Here is a 25,738-nt window from a genome sequence, read left to right on the forward strand (position 1 = left end):
TCGGCCAGACACTCCTCCGTTTCTCCGGCCACTCCTGCGTTTTTTCCAGAAACGGTAGCGTTTTTTCCCACACGCCCATAAAACGGCCTGTTTCCGCCCAGTAACACCCATTTCCTGTCAATCACATTACGATCGCCAGAACGATGAAAAAGCCGTGAGTAAAAATCCTAACTGCATAGCAAATTTACTTGGCGCAGTCGCAGTGCGGACATTGCGCATGCGCATTAAGCGGAAAATCGCTGCGATGCGAAGATTTTTACCGAGCGAACAACTCGGAATGAGGGCCCATATCTTGTACTGTATGTTCCCAGGGTCCTCTTAGTAGGAATGGGAATATTGCATAATGTACAAGACTCTCCCATCTCTCAGGCATCCTGCTTTCATGGTCTCTATAGACAGGATAGATTGGCAGTCTTGCTACTCTGCCAGTCTGAACTATGGGGGTAATAATTCAGATCTGATCGGTGCTGTGCATTTTTGCACAGCGGGCGATCAGATCCAAACAGCGCATGCATCAGAGCCGCACTGCACCAGCGCGTGGCATCGCTGCAACAGGGATCTGCGCCCTGCGACGGGATTGTGCGAAGGATCCATTCGCACGAGCGTTCGCAAGGAGATTGACAGGAAGAGGACGTTTGTGGGTGGCAACTGACCGTTTCAGGGAGTGTCCGGACAAACACAAGCGTGTGGAAGTGTTTGAAGGGAGGGTATCTGATGTCAAATCCGGTCCCGATCAGCAAGAAACAATCGCAGCGGCTGAGTAAGTCCTGGGCTGCGCAGAGACTGCACAAAATCAGTTTGTGCAGCCCTGCTACACATCCGAACGCACACTTGCACAGCGATTTCACCCTCCCCCTGTAGGAGGTCACTATCTGATCCCGGGGCAGCAAAAAACGCAGCCCAGCGATCAGATCTGAATTAGGCCCCATGGCCGTTGTAACTCTCAGATGCAACTTTCTCACAGTTGCACACTAGCACAGTTCAACAAATCTCCTGTGGATCATATGACAAGGACAAGGCAATACAGGTTGAGTATCCCATATCCAAATATTCCGAAATACGGAATATTCCGAAATACGGACTTTTTTGAGTGAGAGTGAGATAGTGAAACCTTTGTTTTTTGATGGCTCAATGTACACAAACTTTGTTTAATACACACAGTTATTAAAAATATTGTATTAAATGTCCTTCAGGCTGTGTGTATAAGGTGTATATGAAACATAAATGATTTGTGTGAATGTAGACACACTTTGTTTAATGCACAAAGTTATAAAAAATATTGTCTAAAATTACCTGCAGGCTGTGTGTATAAGGTATATATGAAACATAAATGCGTTCTGTGCTTAGACTTGGGTCCTATCGTCACGATATCTCATTATGGTATACAATTATTCCAAAATACGGAAAAATCCGATATCCAAAATACCTCTGGTCCCAAGCATTTTGGATAAGGGATACTCAACCTGTATTGATTAGCTTGGACTTGACTCAAAAATGTCATACCTAAACCTACTCCCCAGAACTGGCATTAGGACTGGACTAGTTTTTATTAGGCAGTACGGATGGTGTAATGGTTAGCATTACTGCCTCACAGCACTGAGGTCAGGGGTTCGACTCCTCCTACCATGGCCCTAACAGTGCGAAGTTTGTATATTCTCCCCGTACTTGTATGAGTTTCCTCCGGGTTCTCCGGTTTCCTCCCACAATCCAAAAATATACTGGTAGGTTAATTGGCTCCCAACACAAATTAACCCTAGTGAATGTGTCTGTGTGTACATGTGGCAGGGAATCTAGATTGTAAGCTTCACTGGGGCAGGGACTGATGTGAATGGGCAAATATTCTCTGTAAAGAGCTGCGGAATATGTGTGCGCTATATAAATTACTGATAATAAATAAATTGTTGTTTTAAAGCCCCTCCACTCAATACCACCTCAGAGTGGTATTTCGAGTTCCACAGCTGTAGGGCACGGTCCACTAAAGGTGCTTAACCAATATAACATTTATATACACAGGGGCTTATCCTGAGTTGGCCTACCCCAGTTTACGTAGCGTAACACACTGAAATGGTTCTGTGCATGCATGCCCCAAAAGCACATACATACTGTAGATGCACCTATGGGAGGGACTTTGACTGCACACACTAATTCTAAACATAATGAGAGGTGCTACCATGCTGAGACTTGTATTTCCACATAGAAAAAAAAGAGAAAATGCAAGGTGCAGAGTAACATTGAGGTGCTTAGAGTAATTTTGTCTAAAAGTATAGGCCCACCTACCACAACCAGATGACTTCATCTAGTTGGTCCCTAATACTTCTAAATTCCAAGTCCACAGCATGGGACTCTCCAGGCTAACACACGCCAATTGCCCAAGTGCTCCTATACAGATTGCACCTGGGAAAGGCAGAATGGGGAGGGAAGCTGAGGTCTAACATAAACCACATGCAGGTACTGGGCAATATTCATGAATGAACCTTAATCACCTACCACTTAGGGGTCTTGTTACTAAACCTTGGATGGAGATAAAGTAACAGCCAATCAGTTCCTACCTGACATGTTACAGGCCATATTTGAAAAATGACAGGAGCTGGTTGGCTGGCACTTTATCTCCATCTACTCTATCTTCATCCAAAGCTTAATAAATAGACCCCTCTATGCCAAGGGAGTTCCGCTTACAGAGGTGAAAAGGGGTGTGCCTGTCAGTTTAGAGAGATCTCTGAATTGTGCATGAATGCAGTTTGAAAATGATGACACTGGGAGATGTGTCTATATTTTCAGCTCCAGGCAATACTATCAAAGGCCTGAAAGCCAGACTCCCAAAGAATGCACTCTCTGTTCCAAAAGGGCATGCAGGTGCCACATAACACGATGTAGAATGTGACACCAAGCTACAGATGTCTGTTGTAAAAGAGGCAGAAGTTGTATGTAGTCCTCTCCAACTATCAACTCAATGGGGTCGATTCTATTCGGCAACTAATGAATAGCGCCGGGAATTAGCTCCCGACGCTATTCAATTCAGCAACTAATTACCTGCAATTGTCGGGAATTCTTCTCTCATCCCCGGGGGATGAGAAGAGAAACCCGACAAAAGTGCTGCCTCGCGGCCGGCGCGAGGCTGATTCTGTCGGGATTCAGCCTCGCGCCGGGGAGTTAAGTCGGAGAATGCCCGTTCTCCCGACAATTCAACCTGTTTTGTCGGCGAGAACGGGCCATCGCCGACGTAACTAGTTGCTGAATTGAATAGCGTCGGGAGCTAATTCCCGGCGCTATTCATTAGTTGCCGAATAGAATCGACCCCAATGTCAGTAGGTTTGTAATCACTGGAGTCAAAATTATTTAAACTGCTGTACATAAATTGCATGATCACTTGCACCATTTTTGGTCTTTGTACTTGATATCAACAAGATCAAAGGGAAAATAGTTATTTACATTTGCAGTTTTATCTTCACTTGAAAGTCTGACTTCGTTTAGTCTTAAATCTCTTTAATGCTGTAATTAAATGTAACCCACATTCTATTTTCACTTGAAAACCAGGAAACATCCTTGTGACACCTCTGGAAAAAACATACCTACACGATTATCTTAATTACTATGATGTTTGTCTAATCACAGATATCATTCCCTGCAATATGGAAAATAATCTGCTGTAAGAGCAAATGGTAATTTCAGATCCCAATTTACATTAGATACAATTATACATTGCCTATATATAACTGCGTCTGTCAAGGTAACATGTTCTAATTCACTGCTGTGTCACAGTAAATATAATGAGGGCACACAAATATTGTATGAGGAGCTGTCGTCTGAGCACAAAAAGGGACACTTGCCAGTTAATTATAAAATAAAAGCCAGGGAAGGTTTACATAAGACTATAAAACAGATTGTAATTGTTGGGAAACGGTGTTAAAGTATTACAGCGAGTATTTGGATGACATTTTCTAGTGTTGTGTTATAACATAGTCAGGCTTTTAGGCTGGGAAACTAACAAGTGCTATTTTTTCATGAACCAAAGACATTATTGGACCAGAGCAGATAGAACAATATGGAATATAAAGAAATAAACCTAGGTAGATCTTGTAAACGATGATCACAACAATTAATTTGTTTTCATAATTGGTGGGATTTACTGAGTTTGCAGAACAATGGTATAAATCCAACACCATCTTAATGAGGACAATTAAGTTGCCGCGTTCACCTCTGTTTCTGAGGGGTCTATTCAGAGCCGGCCCTAAACAATATGGTGCCCTAGGCAAGATTTTGGCTGGTGCCCCCTTGCACAGACACTAGTTCCACCTCTGACCCTGTACCCCTTTCCCAGCACCATCACCCCTCACCCATAGCAGTCCTCATTTTGGTGCTCCTACAATATTTTAAATAGGAACAGTGCGCACATTCGGTGCACAGCCCAAAACAAAACGGTGTTTGTTCTTGCTGGGAAAGGGCATGACCACACAATAATACCCCAAGTTGAAATTACGCCACACAGTACTGCAACTTTATTCACATATCATGCAATAGTGTCTCTTATTCACGTTACATCACACAGTAGTACCATGTTACTCCTCACAGTAGTGCCCCTTATTCACATTACACCACACCATATTGCCCTTTATTCACATTACACAACACAGTAGTGCCCTTTCTATACGTTACACCACAAAGTACTGTAGTACACCTTATACACATAATGCCGCACATTAGTAATGCATTTTGTATGCAGATAGAGACGTAGTCACACACAGAATATAGGCATGCTGCATTTCATTTTAATCAGCAAAAGCTGCTTATGTCCCTAGGCATTCCAAGTGCCCTAGGTATTTACCTAGTTTACCTATGCCTAGGGCCGGCTCTGGGTCTATTTACTAAGCCTTGGACGGCGATAAAGTGTATGGAGATAAAGTACCAGCCAATCAGTAACTAACTGCCACGTTACAGGCTGTGTTTGAAAAATGACAGGAGCTAATTGGCAGGTACTTTATCTCCGTCCACGTTATCTCCATATACCCCTGAAGTACTCCCGCTGCGATTGATAGTTTTGGAGATTGTTGTCTAGAATCAGGAAACCTGCCTGTTTGCGGTGCCTTCAGACATTTATTTAAACGCTTTTCCAAACAGATGGACAGTGTGGCTCCATTAAGAAAGGAAGACTAGATGTAAGGAATGATTCAGTAGTATATCAATAATTTATAGCAGGGTTTCTCAAAATGTAAAACACTTCAGCCGGTCAACTCTACACCCCTAGCATTCCGTACCTCTGCTGCCTCTCCCTTTCCTACTCCAAGAGTTGCAGAAAAATAATTGCTTCCATACCTGACATTTGTGTTCTGCTGGTCATAGGCTGAAGGAAGAATTCATTATTTGAACAATTACCTACAGTAGGTGATCTTCCTTCAGTGGGGTCAGGAAAGTCCAATGGAACCCAGCCATAGTAAGTTTTTTCCTGAGTGCTTGTGGCAAATATCCTAGTAGCAGAGAATGACATCAATCATCGATGTTTAGCAAATATTGATGGTTTGCTTTCTATGGTCAATTAGAGTCAAATACCAAGAGGGAAAGAAAGAAGGCTTCTTTGTGGGTGCACTCTTAATTTATTGAAATTGTACTAATGGAATAATAAAAATAAAATATAACTTTTACTTTTTGCACTAAAAGGTTTTTCTCCTATGACAATCAAAACATGACACACACAAAAAACAGAACATACATAAATATAAAAGCGGTGACTAACGGAATACAAATGATCTAATCCCTGGAATTGGGAAATTACCAGCGCTAATGATGTTCTACCTATAATTCGGGGCATCTAGCAGCAGCAGCGGTAACCCTACTCCCCGGCCGCACCTTGCTCCCTCCAGTGAGGATTGCTCTCATCAATGATTCAGGAGGTGGATGCAGATAGTTTTCCTTAACCTACGACCATACCTCACTGCTTGTGCCCAATCTCGTCCGATCTTGGAAGCTATACAGTAGAGTTATGGGTCAGTACCTGGTGGGGCACCACCAGGGAATACTCGCTGCAGTAGGTCGGAATTTAGGAACAACTCCAGTCTAACATTGACAGCAAATTCATGCTTTCTCTTGATGCTCATCTCTCTCAGCTTTGGCACCCACCTACCGCGAAACTGGTTATTCAGAATCCAATACTACCTACAAAATAAACTTTAATATTTACAGAAAAATTGATCTCCACCTTTAAATTATAGGTAGAACATTATTAGCGCTGGTTATTTCCCAATTCCAAGGATTAGATTATTTATATTCTGTTAGTCACCGCTTTTATATTTATGTATATTATGGTTTTTGTGTGTGTCATGTTTTGTTTGTCATAGGAGAAAAACCTTTTAGTGCAAAAAATAAAACTTACATTTTAATTTTATTATTCCATTAGTACATTTTCAATAAATTAAGAGTGCGCCCACAAAGAAGCCTTCTTTCTTTCCTCCTTGGTATTTGACTCTAAGTAAGCAATTACTGACTTCAGGGTGCACCACCAGTCTAAGAATTACGTCATTTTGCTGTGATATCACATGCATACTGGTCAAGATAATTATTCATTTCTGATCCATCACCAGTGCGGGATAAAACCCACCCCTGTCTTTCTATGGTCGATGTCAATTTGCCCCGCCCTCCAGCCATTTGTGCCTTGGCCCCAACCTCCTTATCTGATTTGCTCACTATAGTCATGTCTGCACTTATGCCACCTGTGTATGGTTCACACCATCAATGGTTCTCTGTGGATGGTTTCCTGCTATGGAAGGTACCAATGGTGCCATTGATGGAACCACCAATGGTGAGCCATTTTGTGGCCATCCTTATCTAATAGGCACATGCGGCCAGCTGTAATGGTCCTGCTATTTGTATGTGTATATATCTAATAAATAGAGTTTTTGGGGGGGTTAATTTAAATTTTGTATAAATACGGATATTACCAGCAGAGCCGGACTAAGATCTCATGGAGCACCAAGCAACAGAATGGTTTGGACTCTTTCCCACTCCCACTTGTCACAAAAAAACTACACATCCCAGCATGCCCTGCTTACATTTTTATCATTCTCTAATTGCAAAACTGTGTCAGGGCATGCTCGGACTTTAGTTTCACAGCAGCCGGAGAGCCACAAACTGGCCAGGCCTGGTTTAAAATAATTCGGACAGTTTAGAGCCCCCAAAAATCATAGGCTGGAGCGTAGTGTACTGTAAATGTCTTAATGATCAGACCATGCCGCCAGTGAGCTGCCTAGCAATACACACAGCTGTGTACATCCACAGAGATTATGCCATTCCAAATATTGTACATTTTCATCCAATGGAAAAAAAGGCTCTTTAGTAATTAACTGGTTCCCTAATTCTTGGTAAACGTGAATTTGTATTTTTGTGCTGTCATATTACTGATCCCCTACAATTAAAAGGTGCCGTTTGTTTGCAGATGCTCCCATAAAACCACACGCACAAGGTTTTACTTGTCATCTTGAGCATTAAATGAACCAGAATTTTATCCGATGAAACTTTGCTCAGCAGCTGCACACTGGAGAAGCTTAATGAGGAATTTTTTTTTTTGTTCAGGCAGATGGTAAAATTGCTATTTTCTCTTACCTAATAAATACCATTAGCAAGCTAGAAAATATTCACTATCACCAAGTCTATATTATTAAAAGAAAAATTCTATTTACACATTGCCTGTTATCTGTCAGGAGATCAGGTCCGGAGAAAACAATTCCCAGCTGTCTGCTTTCAAGGGGTAGTCTCTAGCATTACAATCTGCCGCCGCTGCGTTTGTGATTAGATAAATCTGCAGAAATCTCTTCTCATATTCAATTCTCACTCCGTCTGATTGAAATAATAACAACTTGTACATTTCTGTGTGCCTTAACCTGAAATCTTCAGACCCTTAACCGTAAATATCTGGCTGCGTGATGATTTTAATGACACCCTATTTTGTTTTCTCTGAGCAAATGACAGTACGTTTTAAAATCTGTCAGACGGTGTCTGCGTTCACATCACGAGACTGTATCACTTTGAAGGACAAACATTTATTCAAGAGAAGAAAAAAAAATCTAGGCTTATTAAAGTAATTCTCCGAAAGGGAAATAACTTTGCATACACATTTTGTTTGTTTCTTGAAGCGTGTTTGTTACAGTATGTTGAGTTATCAGAAATGTGGAAAATATCCGTTTTATAAATATATATTTTATATAGCAAGGCATTCTGAATGCTGAGTAAGATCTGCAGCAGCAACAAGTGCTATTAATACTGCAGTTCCATTTTACAGGCCTAAACCGGGCAAAATGAACTAGCATACATCCGAATAGCTTCCATCCTCAAGACATTTCATAAAATAGACCAATTACTCTCCAGTCATTTGTCCCTGGCTGGAAAATAACTATTTATTAAACTGTCATTCTGATATTTAATGACTTGAAAATATATAAAGATGGTGTGTTTTTACGTTTTTATCTTATACTTTGGGGTCTATTCATGAAGCATTGAAAGGGTGGAGAAGTTGCCCATGGCAACCAATCAGCATTGAAGTAACATTTATAATTTGCACACTATACAATTGTATGGAGCATCTGATTGGTTGGCATGGGCAACTTCTCCACAGGCTCACTTCTCCACTATTTTCACTGCTTCATGAATAGACCCCAGTATCTCTTCATCATACACTCAAAAACTATAAATACACCACGGATGTACAATAGCAAAATCCAAATGTGCATTAAGAGAGGAGTCTCTCTCCGGGCCCCATCCTCTCTAGCTGGAGGCACAAGTGAGGAAACTCTTGCTCTGTGCCAGAGTCTACTGTGCATACCTGGTCTCCAGGAAAATGGCATGGCTGCCATTTTCTTATTGTGTTTCTATGTGCATGCACAGATTGCTGGCAAAATGGCCACCATGCCATTGTCCAGGTGATTTGTGCAGTGCTGAATTTGAAGATGTTGGACTCCAGAGACGTAAGTATTGAAGAACATGGGTGTAGAGTGGACCAAGGGGCCTCAGTCTACCACACACCTTGCACCCATTGTAGAGGCAAAAGCTGCAGAAATTAATGCCATAGTTCACCACTAAGAAGGATCTTCTTTACACATTTACTATATGTATAGTTGGAAATATTAAGGGGGATATTTAATCAAGACTTCTAAAGAGGACAAGTGGAGGTGTTAGCCATAGCAACCAAACGGATTTTTGTTGTCATTTTATAAATACAAATAATAGCTTGAATCTGATTGGTAGCTATTGGTAACACCTTAATTTGTCTTCTTTAGGAGGTTTGATCATTTTCACCCAGGGGGCATCCCATACAAAGAAGGTATCCTATACAAAGATCGCAAAGGACAGCTCTCCCGATAAGAGCTGTTCGTTGAGATAGACTTCCGGTTTATGACCTGTGTATGTGCAAAGTGCCGCGCGCCAATGCAGGGGGTGCTGGGAAAGATCCGATTGCATTCCTCTTAAAAAAAACAACACAAAAATAAGTGCATAGGCTTCTATTGGGGAACGCCATGGAGTTACCCAACAGGTCCAAACTTCAAAATGTACCGCATTCCGGAGCTTGGTACATATGGGAATGTTGCCAAAACTCAGAAATCTGGATTTTCTGAGTTTTGGATACATTTTCACCTTTAGTACATCCCTCCCTAAGTGCCACGAGTTTAACCAATGAGTGCTATTTTAAAGAAATTAGAGGTGTTCTTTAAGCCTTTGAACTAAAAGGCATATGTACTAATCCTTGGAGAGAGATAAACCAACCAGCTCCTGTCGTTTTTCAAACACCGCCAGTAACATGAGATCTGATTTGCTGGTACTTTATCTCTCTCCACTTTATCACTCTCCAAATCATTCTCTCTCTCTCTCTCTATGGGGTCTATTCATGAAGCAGTGAAAACTGTGGAGAAGTGAGCCAGTGGAGAAGAACCAATCAGCATTGAAATAACATCTATAATTTGCATACTACAAAATCATACAGTGCAGCTGATTGGTTGCCATGGGCAACTTCTCTACTGGCTCACTTCTCCACTCCTTTCACTGCTTCATGAATAGACCCCTTAATATATATATATATTAATCCTCTCGGTATTGTAGGGGCTGAGGATGGTGCTTGTTTCCACAAAATAAGCAATCTAGCAGCTGCTGGAATATACGGTATTGCTTTAGCAATCTACACATTTACTGGCCCCATAGGAAGACTTTGTATGGACACCCATGTACTACCCAAAGGTGATAAAATGCCATATACCCATGTGGCTTTGAAAGGGAAAGCGCTCCATTGCCTAGCAGCATTCCCCTAAAACAGCTGCCCCCCCTCCCACCCACCCCCCCCCCCCCCCCCCCCACACACACACACACACACGCCTATGACATATAAGTCTTTGATGAAGCTTATATATGTTTTGCTGATACAGAGCACAAATATCTTGTTGGAAATAAACCCAATTATTGACCGGCATTCCCATGACAGCTCTTTGTCGTAAGGACTGTTCACATTTTTCTGAGAGGGGGCTCTACAAAAGGAAGTGACTCCCCGCATACTGGTGAATGGCCAGTGCTTCCCACCAATCACAGGCTGTGTGTTGGGATGTATGCTCACCCACTGTATACCTACCTAAAATGCCTTATTTGTACATAAAGTATGAATACAAAACTGAGATAGGAATGTCATATCTGTCTTATTGCCCATGAAATAAAATACTTGTGCTGAAATTAAATAAATTATCCCAATTAAATGGTGCTACAAATAATGGTTGTCAAACAAACTAGGGTTAAATAAGAATGCGATAACGCTAGAGAGGGATAAAGTCATGTAGATATGGGTTGTACGCAGGCAGCCTGTGTTAATGTTTAAAGGTGCAGAGATAAGCCTTGGAGAGAGATTGGTACTAACTTACTAAGCAGTGATAAAAGTGGAGAAGTGAGCCAGTGGAGAAGTTGCCCATGGCAACCAATCAGCAGCTCTGTATACAGTATAGTATGCAAATTATAAATGTTACGTCAATGCTGATTGGGCAACTTCTCTACTGGCTTACTTCTCCACTTTTATCACTGCTTAGTAAATGTCCCCTAAAGAGGAGAGTGATTAACTACCAACCAGCTCCTAACTGTCATTTTCCAAACACAGCCAGTAACATGGCAGCAAGCAGCTGATTGGCTGGTACCATCCACACAGAGCCCCATGTGATCACACCCCACCTGTGTCTGGAAATCCCTCAGTAAATAAGCTACTGTATAAAAAGAGACCCCCCTTCCCCACCAAACTACTGACTATAGGTGTGGTTATGGTGTACCTTATAGTTATGAATTACAGGGACGCTGAGAGACATGTCTTGGTTCAAATGTCATCTCATGACTATGAATAATTCCACATTCATGTCTACCCTCGCAATGTAGACTGCAAGCATGACTTACTGTAGAAGGGAAACTGACAGCTACCTACAGTATATGATCACTTTATTAATGAAAATGTGTTTTTCAGAAAACAAGACATCGTTTTGTCTTACCACACTTACCTGGTAGGCTAATTGCTGCCATGTGACCTAACGATCCACATTTACACCAGCCTAGAGCCTCCTATTAACAGAGACCCACAGTGTGCTGAAGTCATGTTATCTTTGCTTTCAAGGATAATTGCAACAGCTGACCCCCAGACCTCAGTTGCTCCTATCTGACCTTCTTCAAAAAACAATAATGAAGTCATTACAATCAGGTTGAAATCTGCTGTCTGTTAATGAAGGTCAGAGACTATGAACCACAGGAAATACCAATCAGATGTCTTCTCTAAACTGCTTAGAGATAGAGAAACACCTGCAGACATGTCAGCAAGACACTGCTATTCCTAACAGAGAGATTACAGCTAATTCTGTCATCATCACAGTTGCATGTGCTTTGATGTAGCAAAGTCTGTTGCATTAGACTGTTAAGCGACACAGGTCATGCAGGTGGGTAGGAACTGCAGACTGATGGCCAGATCAGGTAGTAACATACTTGCCTACCTGACCCTCTCCATGAGGGAGAAAATGCTCTGTTCCTGGACTTTCCTGGTAATGTATGATTGCCATCACCTGTGGTGAGCTAGGTAATTGATAAGAAAGGTGTTTCACCACAGGTGATGGCAATCATACATTACCAGGAAAGTCCAGGAACAGAGCATTTTCTCCCTCATGGAGAGGGTCAGGTAGGCAAGTATGGGTAGTAAGGACTTGATTCAGTGATGTAAGCTAATGAATTTTGCAGCTGCAAATTTGTACGCAACTTCTGAAATATGCTAATGTTGCAGCTACAGTACCTGGATTTGTATTGAGACGCTAACTGGTGGGCTTGAAGCATAGGCAAATGGGGGCGGTTGGGGGGGTGGGGGCTGGGGACCCCCCCCCTCCTCTGTGCAAGTGGCTCAGATTATGACAATAGCAATAGTATGTAATATAATTACTAGAGCTGTCGCCACTTCATGCAGTGTAAGGTACAGAGCAGATCTTCTGCACATGCCCAGTGGTAGCAGCTTCTTCTACCAAGTTTGCTGTGTGTGTGAATCTGAACCCTCAAGCAGTGCACTAGACCAGAGAGTAGCTACCAGGAAGAAGAGACCGGTGCCTTACCATGAGGTGGGAGAATGTGTGCTTAGAAAGTGCATTATTGGTTCTATTGTGTTTGTGTATCTAATTAGTATGGTATGTTTAACATTTTACTGACCATTTCTTTATATCATTTAACCACTTAATTGACGATTCCCCCCCCCAAAAAAAAAAAAAACGCTCAAATTGTTGTTGTTTTTAATGAGTGAATTAGATGAAGAAGATGAATTTAACCCTATCCAAAATTATGTATTCTACTTTAAGCAAAAAAAAAAAAATTCCCCCCAAACGTTGAAACATCGATCAGGAACATTGTGACAATCGGAACATCGGAAATATTGCGACCATCGCGGCTTTCATTATGAAAGCCGGGACAGCCTCCAGGTACACAGGGGGAGGGGTTGGGAGGGTTAAGTTACATGCGGCTGCTATTGTCTGCAGCTGCTGGAGGGGGGGTTCCTGCCATGCTGACCAGACCGCCAATCAGTAGAGGAGAGTGCATGGAGGCAGCGGGACGTCCTGATCCCTCTGAGAGCAGCAGCGGAGAGAAGTTTCCCTTCCCTGCCCCTGCTAACACTGTCTATCTGACTGGTCGCATCCTGTGCGACCAGGTCAGATAAAGCACTTGCAGGCATGGTCGCATCTGAAGTGGTTAAATGTTTGATACAGCCTATACTAAAGACCATCTATGGTGTTAATTAATACTGTATTCCCTACAATATCCAGTGTATAAAAATTTTTATATTAATGTCCAAGGTCGTTACTAGTTTCCCAGAGTGGGAAAATGTGGATTGCATTTGGAAACCCCCCTCTAGAAATCCTGCATTTGCCCCTGTTGAAGTGTGAGAGGTGCGGTTGGACTGCGGTGCGTGTGGTGGTGCCTGCTGCCGTGCAGGTGTAGACTCGGTACTCACCAGGCGCCGCTCGCTCTTCGGCGCGGCCTCCTTTTCGAACGGCTCCCGCCCGGCGTCTGACGTCAGACGCCGGGGGCGGGGCCTATGACGCGGCGAGCGCCGATTGGCTCGCCGCGTCACTCTCCGATTGGCTGCCGCTCCGGGAGCCGCGATTGGCTCCCGGAGGGTGCCAAGATTTAAATGCCCCCGCAGTCTCTGGTCCGGTGCAGGGAAAAAGGTAATCCCTGCACCGGACACCCGCCGCCGCCACACACTGACAGGCGCTGGGGACAGACAAGCTGTCCCCGCGCTGTCAGAGACATTGTCCCGCAGGGGACACAGGCGCTCTGGCTGCTGCAGCTGGAATGTGTCCTGTAAAACAGGACACATTCCCACATTTCCCCCCCCTTTTTCCTTTGTAGTCCCTACAAAGATCTCCACGGCGTCCATCGTCCGCGGGTCAGGGAATTCCAAGGTCCTTCCGGCGAGGGTGCATTCGGGGGCCCAGCCTGGACCAGCTGTGACCCCACATCCTTCCTCCTCCAGCTCCGGGTTCCTCTTACGGCCTGACCTCCATCGGCGGATCCTCTGGGGGAGTGGCATCTCCTCACGGTCGCTTGACGCTTGCCACCAAGGGGAATCTTCCTCCACGGGGACAACAGTCACCCACTCTTGGCCTCCGATATCGTCTGTGGCTTCGTCCCTGTCTTCCGGGTGTGGTATCGACCACCACCCAACAGCGGAATCCTCCGGGGCATCCGTTTCCTCCCGGGCAACAGCCACCACATGTAAAATTTCCTCGTGGGGCATCTCCAAAGGTCCTGTGTCTTCCTCTGGAACGGGTCCTCCCACGGCATCACAGTCCTGTCCCCGTACGTCGGTCCATTTCGACACTCCAGGCAGGTATTCTTGCTCCAGGACTATCTCCTCCTCTTCACGGAGGGCATTCAACTGGGAGCATGACTCCACCCGATCCTGCCAGTCACTCTCGTCGGCGCTTCCGATGCCAGAGTCGTCCTCCATCTGTTCTGGGAGGGATTCGTCGGCGGACAGCTCACCGTAGTCCGAGTCCTCCTCCGATATCTGGCCTGGGGTATTACTTTCCTCCTCAGCGTACTTCTTCACTTCCGCTGGCACCTCTGCTTCCTCAGCGTACTCCTTCGCTTCCGCTGGCATCGTTACTTCCTCAGCGTACTCCTTCGCTTCCGCTGGCATCGTTACTTCCTCAGCGTACTCCTTTGCTTCCGCTGGCATCTCTTGGTACCCAGGACACTCCTGTTCCGCACGTCCTGGTCGTGGACGGTTCCATCGCGGGGAGATTCCGGACGTCTCAGTCACTGGGTCTTCACGCTTTTCTTCGCAGCGTGGCCTCTTCACCTCCCAGTCGTCCACCTCCGCCTCATGCGGGAAAGGATTCTGCCTTACTGGGGTCACTTTCTTGGGACAGAGTAGGTCCGCGGCATCTTCCCAGGGGCACTCACTGGCCGCATGTCCTGGTCGTCGACACTTCCAACAAGGGAGGGCCACTGCCACCTTCTCCAAGACGGGTTCCTGGTCCACCTCCTTCACTGGGGAATCTTCACCCGTTGGTTCCGGCTCAGAGGAAATGGGCACCTGCGAACTAACTTCAAGCAAGGCCTTCCGCTCCATTTCCCTGGTTTCCTCCTCCCATCTCTGGGCGCGACCATCCGCAATCATCCGGTCTTCATTCCACGGACAATCGGGAAGCGCATGTCCTCTCGCCTCGCAGAGCGCACACACAGGCTCTGCAGCCACCCGGTCCCAAAGCTGCTGACGAGACTCCGTCAGCTGCTTCACCGTGGCCTCGTAGTCCGTCCTGTCTTCCGTCCATGGACATTCCAGGAGCCGATGTCGGGGATCTCCACAGCCTTCACACCGGGAATCAACCTCGTCTTCGCTCAACTCTTCGTCCCAGGGACAACTGTTGTGCTCATGCCCGTAATTTCCGCAGAGCAAACACCAGGACTCTTTCGCTTGGCCCTTCTGACGTCTTCGGTCCGCTTCCTGGACCACCTTCTTTGGGGACGTCTCTCGCCAAGTACACTCGTCGGCAAAGTGACCTGTTTGCCGACATTTCTTGCAGGGCGTCACAGCGGCCTTCTTGCGCCCCTTCTCCCGGCGCTCTTCTTTTCCACGCTGGACCGACCGCTGCACCATCTTCAGGATGTCTGCCCCAGACACCGTCACCCAGTCGCTCTGGTCCGCACACGTCCGGGGGTGAGTCTTCTCCGGAGCCGTCCGCAGGGAGGTCTTCTTGGTGGCGTTCCACATCGTGTCCGTGATCCGGTCTCTTTGATCCTGCCGACTACGCCAAGTGTGAGAGGTGCGGTTGGACTGCGGTGCGTGTGGTGGTGCCTGCTGCCATGCAGGTGTAGACTCGGTACTCACCAGGCGCCGCTCGCTCTTCGGCGCGGCCTCCTTTTCGAACGGCTCCCGCCCGGCGTCTGACGTCAGACGCCGGGGGCGGGGCCTATGATGCGGCGAGCGCCGATTGGCTCGCCGCGTCACTCTCCGATTGGCTGCCGCTCCGGGAGCCGCGATTGGCTCCCGGAGGGCGCCAAGATTTAAATGCCCCCGCAGTCTCTGGTCCGGTGCAGGGAAAAAGGTAATCCCTGCACCGGACACCCGCCGCCGCCACACACTGACAGGCGCTGGGGACAGACAAGCTGTCCCCGCGCTGTCAGAGACATTGTCCCGCAGGGGACACAGGCGCTCTGGCTGCTGCAGCTGGAATGTGTCCTGTAAAACAGGACACATTCCCACAGAAGCACAGGAAGTAAAACACCAGAGACATTGCAGCTACGCATGGGATCTCAGACTAGGGCAGGCATTCCCAACCACGGTCCTCAAGGCACACCAACAGTGCAGGTTTTAGTGATATCCAGGCTGCAGCACAGATGGTTAAATCAAAATAACTGAGCTACTAATTAAGTCACCTGTGCTGAAGCCTGGATATCACTAAAACCTGCACTGTTAGTGTGCCTTGAGGACCGTGGTTGGGAATACCTGGTCTAGGGCCTGGGCAATACCAGAAATTATCAGATTGTTGAGACTGTAACAGTCATCCCACTATGGAACTGTTCACATATTTTACACTCAGCGGTGACAGCCAAAAGGTAATTCCAGCCTGCCCCAGCTAACTCTGACAGTGGCATACCTCCCAACATGACCCCCTCCAGAAGGGACACAATGCTCTGCTTCTGGACTTTCCTCTTAATTTATGATTGCCGGCACCTGTGCTGAATAGGTCAGTGGATAAGAAAGGTGTTTCAGTACAGGTGATGGCAATCATACAGTAAGAGGGAAGTCCAGGAGCAGAGTATTCTATCCCTTCTGGGAGGTATGCAGTGGATACGAAATGTGCCTTGTTACTATATGGGCACTGCCATAGTGTTCTGGCTGTTTAATGTGATCCTGATGGCCTTGTGTACTCTTACTCATGTTCGGGTGGAAGCAATTATGGCTCAAAATCATTTGTGTGGATTATTTTTTTATCAGTTCTATTGAATGTCGAGTTGTAAGAAAAATACTTCAAACATAAGAGGATGTGCAAGCTGTACAGGTGACAAATGGACAAACGGATGACTCATGACATTTTATGACTCATGATTCTGTGAAAACTACAGAGATCATTGTACTAAAGAAGTTCATTTATTTCATTCATTGAAAGGACAGTTCCCCACACACAACCATTGAGGATTCCACCCCCTGGAACACTAGGCTGAGAGCTGAATGACTCAGTACTGTGCTAGATTTCCCAGCAGATGCCGGCAAAGCAGGTGATACTGGGGGACTATAACATTGCAGGACTTTCCATAGGACTCAGCAGTCCTTAGGTCTTTGTTCTGTATAACGAGATCTCCTCAAAAATAGGAAAATAAAAAATATAGAAAGTAAGGTACCTAGTACAGTTCAGAGTTCCACACTACTTGTCCACAATTATACTTGCATCAAAGATGTATGCAAAATGCATTCGCAGATGCGATTTCGCTTACTGTGCAGTTGCAAAAATATGGTAAATATGGTAATGGCGCAGATGGCGTCTTGTGTCATCTCACGTACACCACTTTCATACAAAAGTCAGGACGCACATTGGTCGGCCATTGAACTTCTGAGTAAGTCTAGGCTGTCTCAGATAGAGCAGCGTTCTAAAGACGAGGAGGGATCTCCAGCTGTGAGTGAATTACCAGTGGCTAACTAGGGAACACCCAGAAAATGGTCATGACTCCTGACACACCTGTTTCTCTAGCCACCTACCGTCACCTCCCCAAACGCTGGCCACCTGTCACTCACGATGCAAATAAATCCTGTGTGTGTGCAAAATCGCAATTCAATCACTGCACATGCGTAGTTGCAAACAATTGCTGCACTGCGTACAACATTGACATTGCGTACATCTCTGAATCAGGCCAGTGTTGTTGTTATTGTGGATATTTGCCTGTATCCAGAGATATATGCATCTATATGACCTTACCACTCCTATACATATACTTGGTTTCAGCACTGTCCTTACTATCATCGCACATTTCTGCCAGCCCTTGCTGCAAGAGATCCATTTGAAATCAGATGGATCTCTGCAGAGGTGTATGAATAATAGTGGGGGAGTCCTGTGTGCAATCTCCATCTGGGCCCACTCCACTCTAGCCGGCAGTGCAGTACTTTCTGAGCACTAAGGTCACTAGGAGACCCTAGCGCTGTGCCAGAAACTAGTGCACATCTGCAGGACTCTGGGAAAATGGTGCGGCAGCCATTTTCCGAGTGATTTTACTACTGCATATGCACAAACACCGAGGAAATGGCCGCCGTGCAATTTACCCAGTTACTTGTGCAACACTGCTGCCGCTGACGTGGGACTCCGGAGGGTTAATCATTCAAGAAATGGGTGCAGGGTGTAAAGTGTGGGTCCCCCTGGACTAATGGGTCCATGTGTACCGCACACCTTGCACCCGTTATAGATTTGCACTGGACCTTTGTGTGCCCAGTCAGAATTAAGTAGAAGAGACTGAGAGGCGCACAACTCGAAGTCTCCCGTAGATGCATAAGCCTACTTATAGAGCATGCCCAGTGCTACAAAACGCAAGAATTGCCCACAAAATGGACTTGTATCTGCCCAGCTGTGATTTATATTATTTTCAGAACGCCATGGAATGGGTAGACGTTCTATACCGATAACAGCTAGGGACATATATTTCCCCACACGTGCATGCAACATTTAATTTACAGACTGATTACTCTAAGTCACAATTTCCATCCATTTTAACAGAGTCTGATTATTGCACTTTACCAGATGCATCTCATAAATACATATTAGCAAATTATTCCTAGCCAATTACGTTCATCTGCAAATAATATTGATGTAGAAAGCAATGCTTGTCCCAACATTTTTCCTTTTTACTGCCGATACTAGACTTGGGTTTTGCCAGCACAATATGTATATAATACATAAGGGGTGACTGAGGCCACAACAAAATGGAATCTCATATTTATGGGGTTAAACTACTGAAATGAACAAAGCACACAGTACTTAATTGCCACTGTTGGCTTAATTAATTTATTTCCGTGAGTCAGCTATTTCTCTTCTTTTTCTGCATGTCCTATGTAACATTCCTCAATCCATTCTGATGATCTCATCAATGTGAACCAGTTTATAGAGTATGAGATATGCTGGTCTTTCACTGCGTACCAAATCGATGACTAGTTCTAATGAATACAATATTGAAGGGAGGACAGAGGTTGCTGTTAAAAATTCAATGATCACTGATGGAAAAATATGTCAGTACGGGCAAATCAATACTTGTTTCATGCTATCATGAACACACAGGGATTTTTCCATCTCTCATTTATTTATTTAATATAATTTCTTGCTGTTTTATTTTAACTGTTATATGTATCCACTTTCTCCGTCGTTGTGATTTATTATTTTATTTACTTTTTTTCTTTTTTATTATCCGTTAGGTTCTTGCATAAACTTTTTTTATGATGTTTTATGATTTACTGTATGTTTTGACTTATGGACTAGAAAGCAAAAATGCATTCAGGAGACACAGTGTGTACACGACCTACCTTGCTGCTGTATCTTTGGTAATGTAATCAAGTTAAAAGCCAGGCACTATCGGCAATTACTGCTGTATGGCACTGTGACCAGTAGCCTGCTCCATTCGTTGGGAGTGTGATTTCAATGAACAATGAGATCCAACGCAAATGCCTCTAGGTCAGAAGTAGCTCCGAGGGGTGAAAGTTACATGGTCTGAAACTTTAGATCTCTTTGCTGATATTAAAAGTGTGGATCTGTGGTTGAAAGCCATCAATAATTCACATGGCTTTTCTTCAATACCTGCAACTGAACTTTAACCCCCATGATAAACAACTCAATTCATGGCAGTGTTAGGAAACTGTATAACCCATCTACCATCTGGTGCTGTAAGCTACATGAAGCCAGTAGCAAATGAGCTTTGTAAGTGTGGCTAGACTAGCTACACCTGACACCAAGGAACTGAAACGTGGAGAGATGGAGGCCTTGATTATTTTATTTTTTCTGTAATGCATACAGTACATGCGTCACCTTCTGAGCTACACACAGAGAAGGGCCACTAAGGCTGCAACTTTGTGCCAGAAGAACTATCAAAGGCAGTTGTAAAACCAGAGCCTTATACCCATAAGTAAAAGGCAGCCTTATAATCCTCAGTGATTGTATGACTATGGGCCTAATTCAGACCTGATTGTAGCAGCATATTTGTTAGCAGATGGGCAAAACCATGGGGGTCATTCCGAGTTGATCGCTAGCTGAAAATGTTCGCTGCGCTGCGATTAAGTAAAAAAAGGCACTTCTGCGCATGCGGCACAGTGCACACGCGCAAAGCACTTTCACAACGGCTGATGTATTTTTACACAAGGTCTAGCAAAGCTTTTCAGTCGCAATGGCCGCAGCAGAGTGATTGACATGAAGTGGGCGTTTCTGGGTGCAACTGACCGTTTTCAGGGAGTGCTCAAAAAAACGCAGGCGTGGCAGGAAAAACGCAGGCGTGGCCGGCCGAACGCAGGGCGTGTTTGTGACGTCAAATCCGGAACTGAATAGTCTGAAGTGATCGCAAGCGCTGAGTAGGTCTGAAGCTACTCAGAAACTGCACAATATTTTTTGTTGCCGTTCGCACTTCTGCTAAGCTAAGATACACTCACAGAGGGCGGCGGCTTAGCGTTTGCACGGCTGCTAAAAACTGCTAGCAAGCTATCAACTCGGAATGACCCCCCATGTGCACTGCAGGGGGGGGGGGGCAGATATAACATGTGCAGAGAGAGTTAGATTTGGGTGTGATGTGTTAAAACTGAAATCTAAATTGCAGTGTAAAAATAAAGCAGCCAGTATTTACCCTGCACAGAAACAATATAACCCACCCAAATCTAACTCTCTCTGCACATGTTATATCTGCCACACCTGCAGTGCAAATGGTTTTGCCCATCTGCTGACAAATTTGTAGCTATGATCAGGTCTGACTTAGGCCCTATAATTGGTAATAGCTACGTTTGTTAAAAACTTTTATTGCTTACAGAGGGTTCAGTATGATTTACCAATGGACACAATACAGACGGTCATAATCCCGACAGCCATTGGCCGACAGTCAAAATACCAACACGGTCAAAATACCATCATTTATTGTGCCGACATGTTCAAAATGCCGACATATTCATAATACCGCTATTTGGAATGCCGACATGTCAAAAAACCAACATGCGTTTTCTGTGGTTTTTTGTGTCAGTGTCGACATAGGTCTAAGTGTACCACGTCCCCTTGCATGGCAAGCGGCTTCGGGCATGGTACCTCAATGCACTCGGCACTCTATTATATTGCCCCTCCAGGTCCACTGGGAAGGTAAATTATGAACAAGTCTGTTTTTGTGAAAAAATTCCTTAAAAACGCATGTCAGCATTTTGACATGTCGGCATTTCAAATTTCCATATTCTTACTATGTCTGCATTTTGAACATATCGGCATAATGAATGTCTGTATTTTGACCGTGTCAGTATTTTAACTGTCGGTCATTGGCTGTCTGGATTATGACCGTCGGTATTGTGTCCGTCGGTAAATCAACTGCAACCCCTTATGGAGACACATTTAAAGGCTTCAAACAATTGTTGCAATAACTTATTTGCCAGAAGTGTTTTTCTGTATTATTTCGTATCTGTAAGTGTTCGGTTAGAAATGTGTTCACAATATCTGGTTTTTTTTATACTGTTGAATTCTTTCTGAACCTGTCTCCTCTCTGCCATTTGCAGAGAATGTCAAATGAATTCGAGAGTCAACTAGCAAAGAAGAGGAAGAAGACAGCTAAAACAGGTAAACCAGCAAACAAATGACAACAGTAGGTTTGACGCTGAATATGTGTGTGTGGTGGGTAGGTAGATTTTGGGGGCTTATTTATTAACATAATATAAACAGCTCAATGGCAACCAATTACATTTTGATTAGTCAGACTGCAATAAACTGATAAAGACTCACAACTGCTGTAGATTACAGACAACACCTAGTAGATCACAATCTACTAGCTGTTGTTGCTTGTTTGCTCATTGCACAAAGGGATGTGCAGAGATGTACATTAACTCTCTGTTAACGCACATCACCGATGGTTTGTGATCTCCACATGAGCAGATGTTGCACTGCGCTTATGCAGATCTAATTCGGCAACTTCGCTTGCAGTGGCCTGGACGCATGATTGACATGCTGCAGCCATTTGGGTGTGGAGGCGACGACGGGGAGCGTTTGACAACACAGGGACGCGGCAGCCCCATCTTGTAGGTGCGTCGAGGCCAGGATCGGCGTCTCCCAACGCAGACTAACTGGCCTTATACAGTGTGATTACATCAGATATCCTGAGTACCCTCAGATGTCCAATGATTACACAGCGGCGGATCACAGAAGTCGGCAGCGGGTGTCTATTTATGCAAGATGCCTCATGCAGCTTTTGAATATTTTAGCAGAGCCGCTAAGTAAAGAGATGCAGCCGCTGTGCTATAGCGACCACATCTGGATCAGAGACAGTGTTATTAAATAAGCCCTTTATGCATGAAAAATGCTAATTAAGAAAGATAGGCATATGTAAGAGGAAATATTGTCAACGTTTTTATTGTAAAAATGTGAATATACTGTACTTGATCTACATCTATACGTAGTTTTGGTGATCAAGATGCAGTTGTCTGAAAGTATAATGCCAATAGCTATTGGACTAGTCTTGGACTAAACATTTTACTGACGGCAACACAACTTCTTGGAACTTGTACACATTGTATGAAAACAGATGAACTACAATAGGAGGCGGCACATATAGTAGTTATAAAAAATAATCATATAAGAAAATCTAGCTGGCTTTGCATCCTATTAGCTGGCATCATTTTTTGCATGGGGAAAAAAATGGCTTTTAAGGGCAATACACATATAAAGATCCGCCGCCAAGCTGTCCGACGGCGGATACGGCCGACGGGTGACCTGGCGGCGTGGGGGGCAGTGACGGGGGGAGTGAAGTTTCTTCACTCCCCCCGTCACCCGGCTCCATAGAAGTGCAGGCAAATATGGACGAGATCGTCCATATTGGCCTGCATGCGCAAGCGACGGGGCACCAGTGATGAACGAGCGCGGGGCCGCGCATCGTTCATCGCTGGTGCCTCCACACTGCACGATATGAACATTATCTCGTTCATTAATGAACGAGATCGTTCATATCTTGCAGTCAAATCGCCCAGTGTGTAGGGCCTATTAGCTCGATTTTTGCCCGATGGTCATTATCAGGCTATGCAGTGATAACCCATATTTTCTGTGTGAAAATTACCTATTTTCGCACAGAAACACATAGGATCCGCGGAAAGCTGCAGACCTACGGTATGTGTTTCTGCGTAAAAGATACTTGAGGCAGACGAAATAAAATCCTCAATAAGTGCCAGCATCAGGGCTAATAGGATAGCCCTGTTAGAGTCAATTGGCCTTGGTAAATTACCGCTGCTAATTGGATACCACACTAAATCAATGACACAGTTCAGTTATTTTCTATTTTCACATAATTTATTAGAAAATTGGATTTTAATGGTAGTTTTCTTCATATCCATAAAAAGTGCTAGATAACATTTGAGGACTTAAAGACTTAAAGCATCACTTAAATGCAGCGAACGAATCCACTTTGTGGGGTCAACTAACATACTAGAGAGCGCAACCTATCTATTTAATAGGAACCAATAACATAACAGAGGCATGAGGCACTATATACCATCTATATACCATCCATTCCATTGTGTGTAAGTGACAAGTTCATTTTAAATGTACATACTCCCATTATATTTTCTGGATGCTATTGACAAGCTGTAACACCTTGATGGATTACTACGGTGATAAATAATTGATGTCTTATTAAATATCTTCTCACTCCCACTGTGACACTCTGCAAGCAGTGACATACAGGTAAATGCTGCCTCATAGGACTGACATACAGCTGTAATACTGTATATTATCATTTATCACCTAATTCTTAAAAGGACATAAATTGTTATTTATTCTGTGCTTCTTTATAACGACCCCACTTATCGCCAGTTGTAGGGCGGGATGTATTAACATACATCGCCTCCCCTCGCAATGATGTTGATCACAGTATGTACTAACAGTATGTACACAGTATGTACTAACATATGCGATTAACATCGCAATGCGGTGACGGAGGTGGTGTGCGGGGAGTCTCCGTCACCTCCCTGGGGTCTACACCTGCTCACCTGCTGGGAAGCAGGCAGCAGGCTGTCCGGGGCACCTCCTCACTGCAGCCGGAAGGACCTCTGGCTGTGTTGCTAGGGGGAGGAGGAGTTTGTCTTCCGGGTCTAGGCTGCCTAGATGGAGGTATGCCGGGCGTCGGCTTCAGTGGTGGGGGGTGGCGGAGACGGCGGACGGCGATAAGAAGCCCATAGGCTTCTATAGGGTATCACCATCCAAAGATGGCGATACCCTCAAGGGCAAAAATGCGGCGGACAGGGGTTAGTACTTACAAAAATGCGATAAAACCCCCGAAAACGGAGGTTTTATTGCATTTTCCCTTTAGTACATCCCACTCGTAGTCTCTTAGTGAAAGTACATTAAATTATATGTCATAATTTTTATAAAGCCGTCGTGGCGTTCATGTTTTGACTTGTATGTAAGGCTTGTGGTACAATATAGAGGGTGTGTGATTTGCGATCATTTTTATTTTAAGCCCTCTCGTGAATATGGAAGTTAATGGATCTACGGTTGGGTATGGCAGGTGGAACGTAATGCCGATATTCACGTAAATGGTCAACTCTCACAAAACACGCCCATCAGACAACGGGAGAGATGTATGAAGCAGTGAAAAGAGTGGAGATGATTGCCAGTGGAGAAGTTGCCCATGACAACCAATCAGCTGCTATGTATCATTTTATAGAATGCACTTGATAAGTGCTACTTCAAAGCTGGTTGGTTGCCGTGGGCGACTTCTTCACTGGTTCACTTCTCCACTCTTTTCACTGCTTCATATATCTCCCCCATTGTCTGAAGGGCGCAGTTTTGGGAGTGTCATGTATGTGTCACATGACTGGTTGCAAACTCAGGTGCTTGATGGCTTATATTAGACTGAGGCCATGCTCTGATGGAGATTCTGCAAATATCAGATGGCAGGTGCAAGTATCGATGGTGCTTCCGATGGCAGCGTGTAAAGAAAGACGCATAATGTGGGCGTCCCAGCCCTTGCACATTCAGACACACAGCTGTACACCAGATGCAACTACAACAACAGATGTGTGTAACTATTTGCTGGATTTGTCAATTTCTCCATATTGCTGGATTTTATCCTTATATATGCTGCATTGCATGAATGCCTAAAGTTATTACCACTAACTGCTTTGGAAGTGTTAACACCTTGGAGGATGTTGCATGCTATACTAACTGTGCTTACTAACCTGTTTTCAAGCATGGATTCCAGTTTTTAACTATTCTAAGCTGAGGCCTCACTGGGGCTGAGATTGATTAAAATTACGCCGATTGGAGGCATAGGAGTAAAGAGGAATTATCAATGCAGAGATCTCTAATTATCATATTGTTGAGGCTTGGGGGTTTTATTGTATGATTGCCTTTTTTATGTGTTGTATGTGGTCATTTATGATACTGGCCGGCACTGGCATTTCTATAGTGGGTGCAGTGTGTGTGGTGCACACGGGCCCCTGAGTCCAGAGGGGGCCCCCACCGCACACACTGCACCCATTTGTAAAATACTTACCCCTCCGAAG

General features: G+C 44.7%; 1 protein-coding gene and 1 long non-coding RNA gene across 6 annotated transcripts in view; one reads left to right on the plus strand and one right to left on the minus strand.

Annotated features, from left to right (window-relative positions):
• The window catches only part of ELFN1 (extracellular leucine rich repeat and fibronectin type III domain containing 1), a 988,432-nt gene that overhangs the window by 221,339 nt on the left and 741,355 nt on the right, over positions 1 to 25,738 (plus strand). For all 4 annotated transcript variants that reach the window (XM_063934602.1, XM_063934603.1, XM_063934605.1 and 1 more), the window contains exon 3: positions 21,746 to 21,806. The gene's annotated coding sequence lies outside the window, so the exon portion shown is untranslated. The remainder of the gene's footprint in view (positions 1 to 21,745; positions 21,807 to 25,738) is intronic.
• The window catches only part of LOC134945377 (uncharacterized), a 321,195-nt gene that overhangs the window by 214,310 nt on the left and 81,147 nt on the right, over positions 1 to 25,738 (minus strand). The window lies entirely within an intron of this gene.

The sequence above is a fragment of the Pseudophryne corroboree genome, chromosome 7 (assembly GCF_028390025.1).
Source record: "Pseudophryne corroboree isolate aPseCor3 chromosome 7, aPseCor3.hap2, whole genome shotgun sequence".
Taxonomy (NCBI): domain Eukaryota; kingdom Metazoa; phylum Chordata; class Amphibia; order Anura; family Myobatrachidae; genus Pseudophryne; species Pseudophryne corroboree.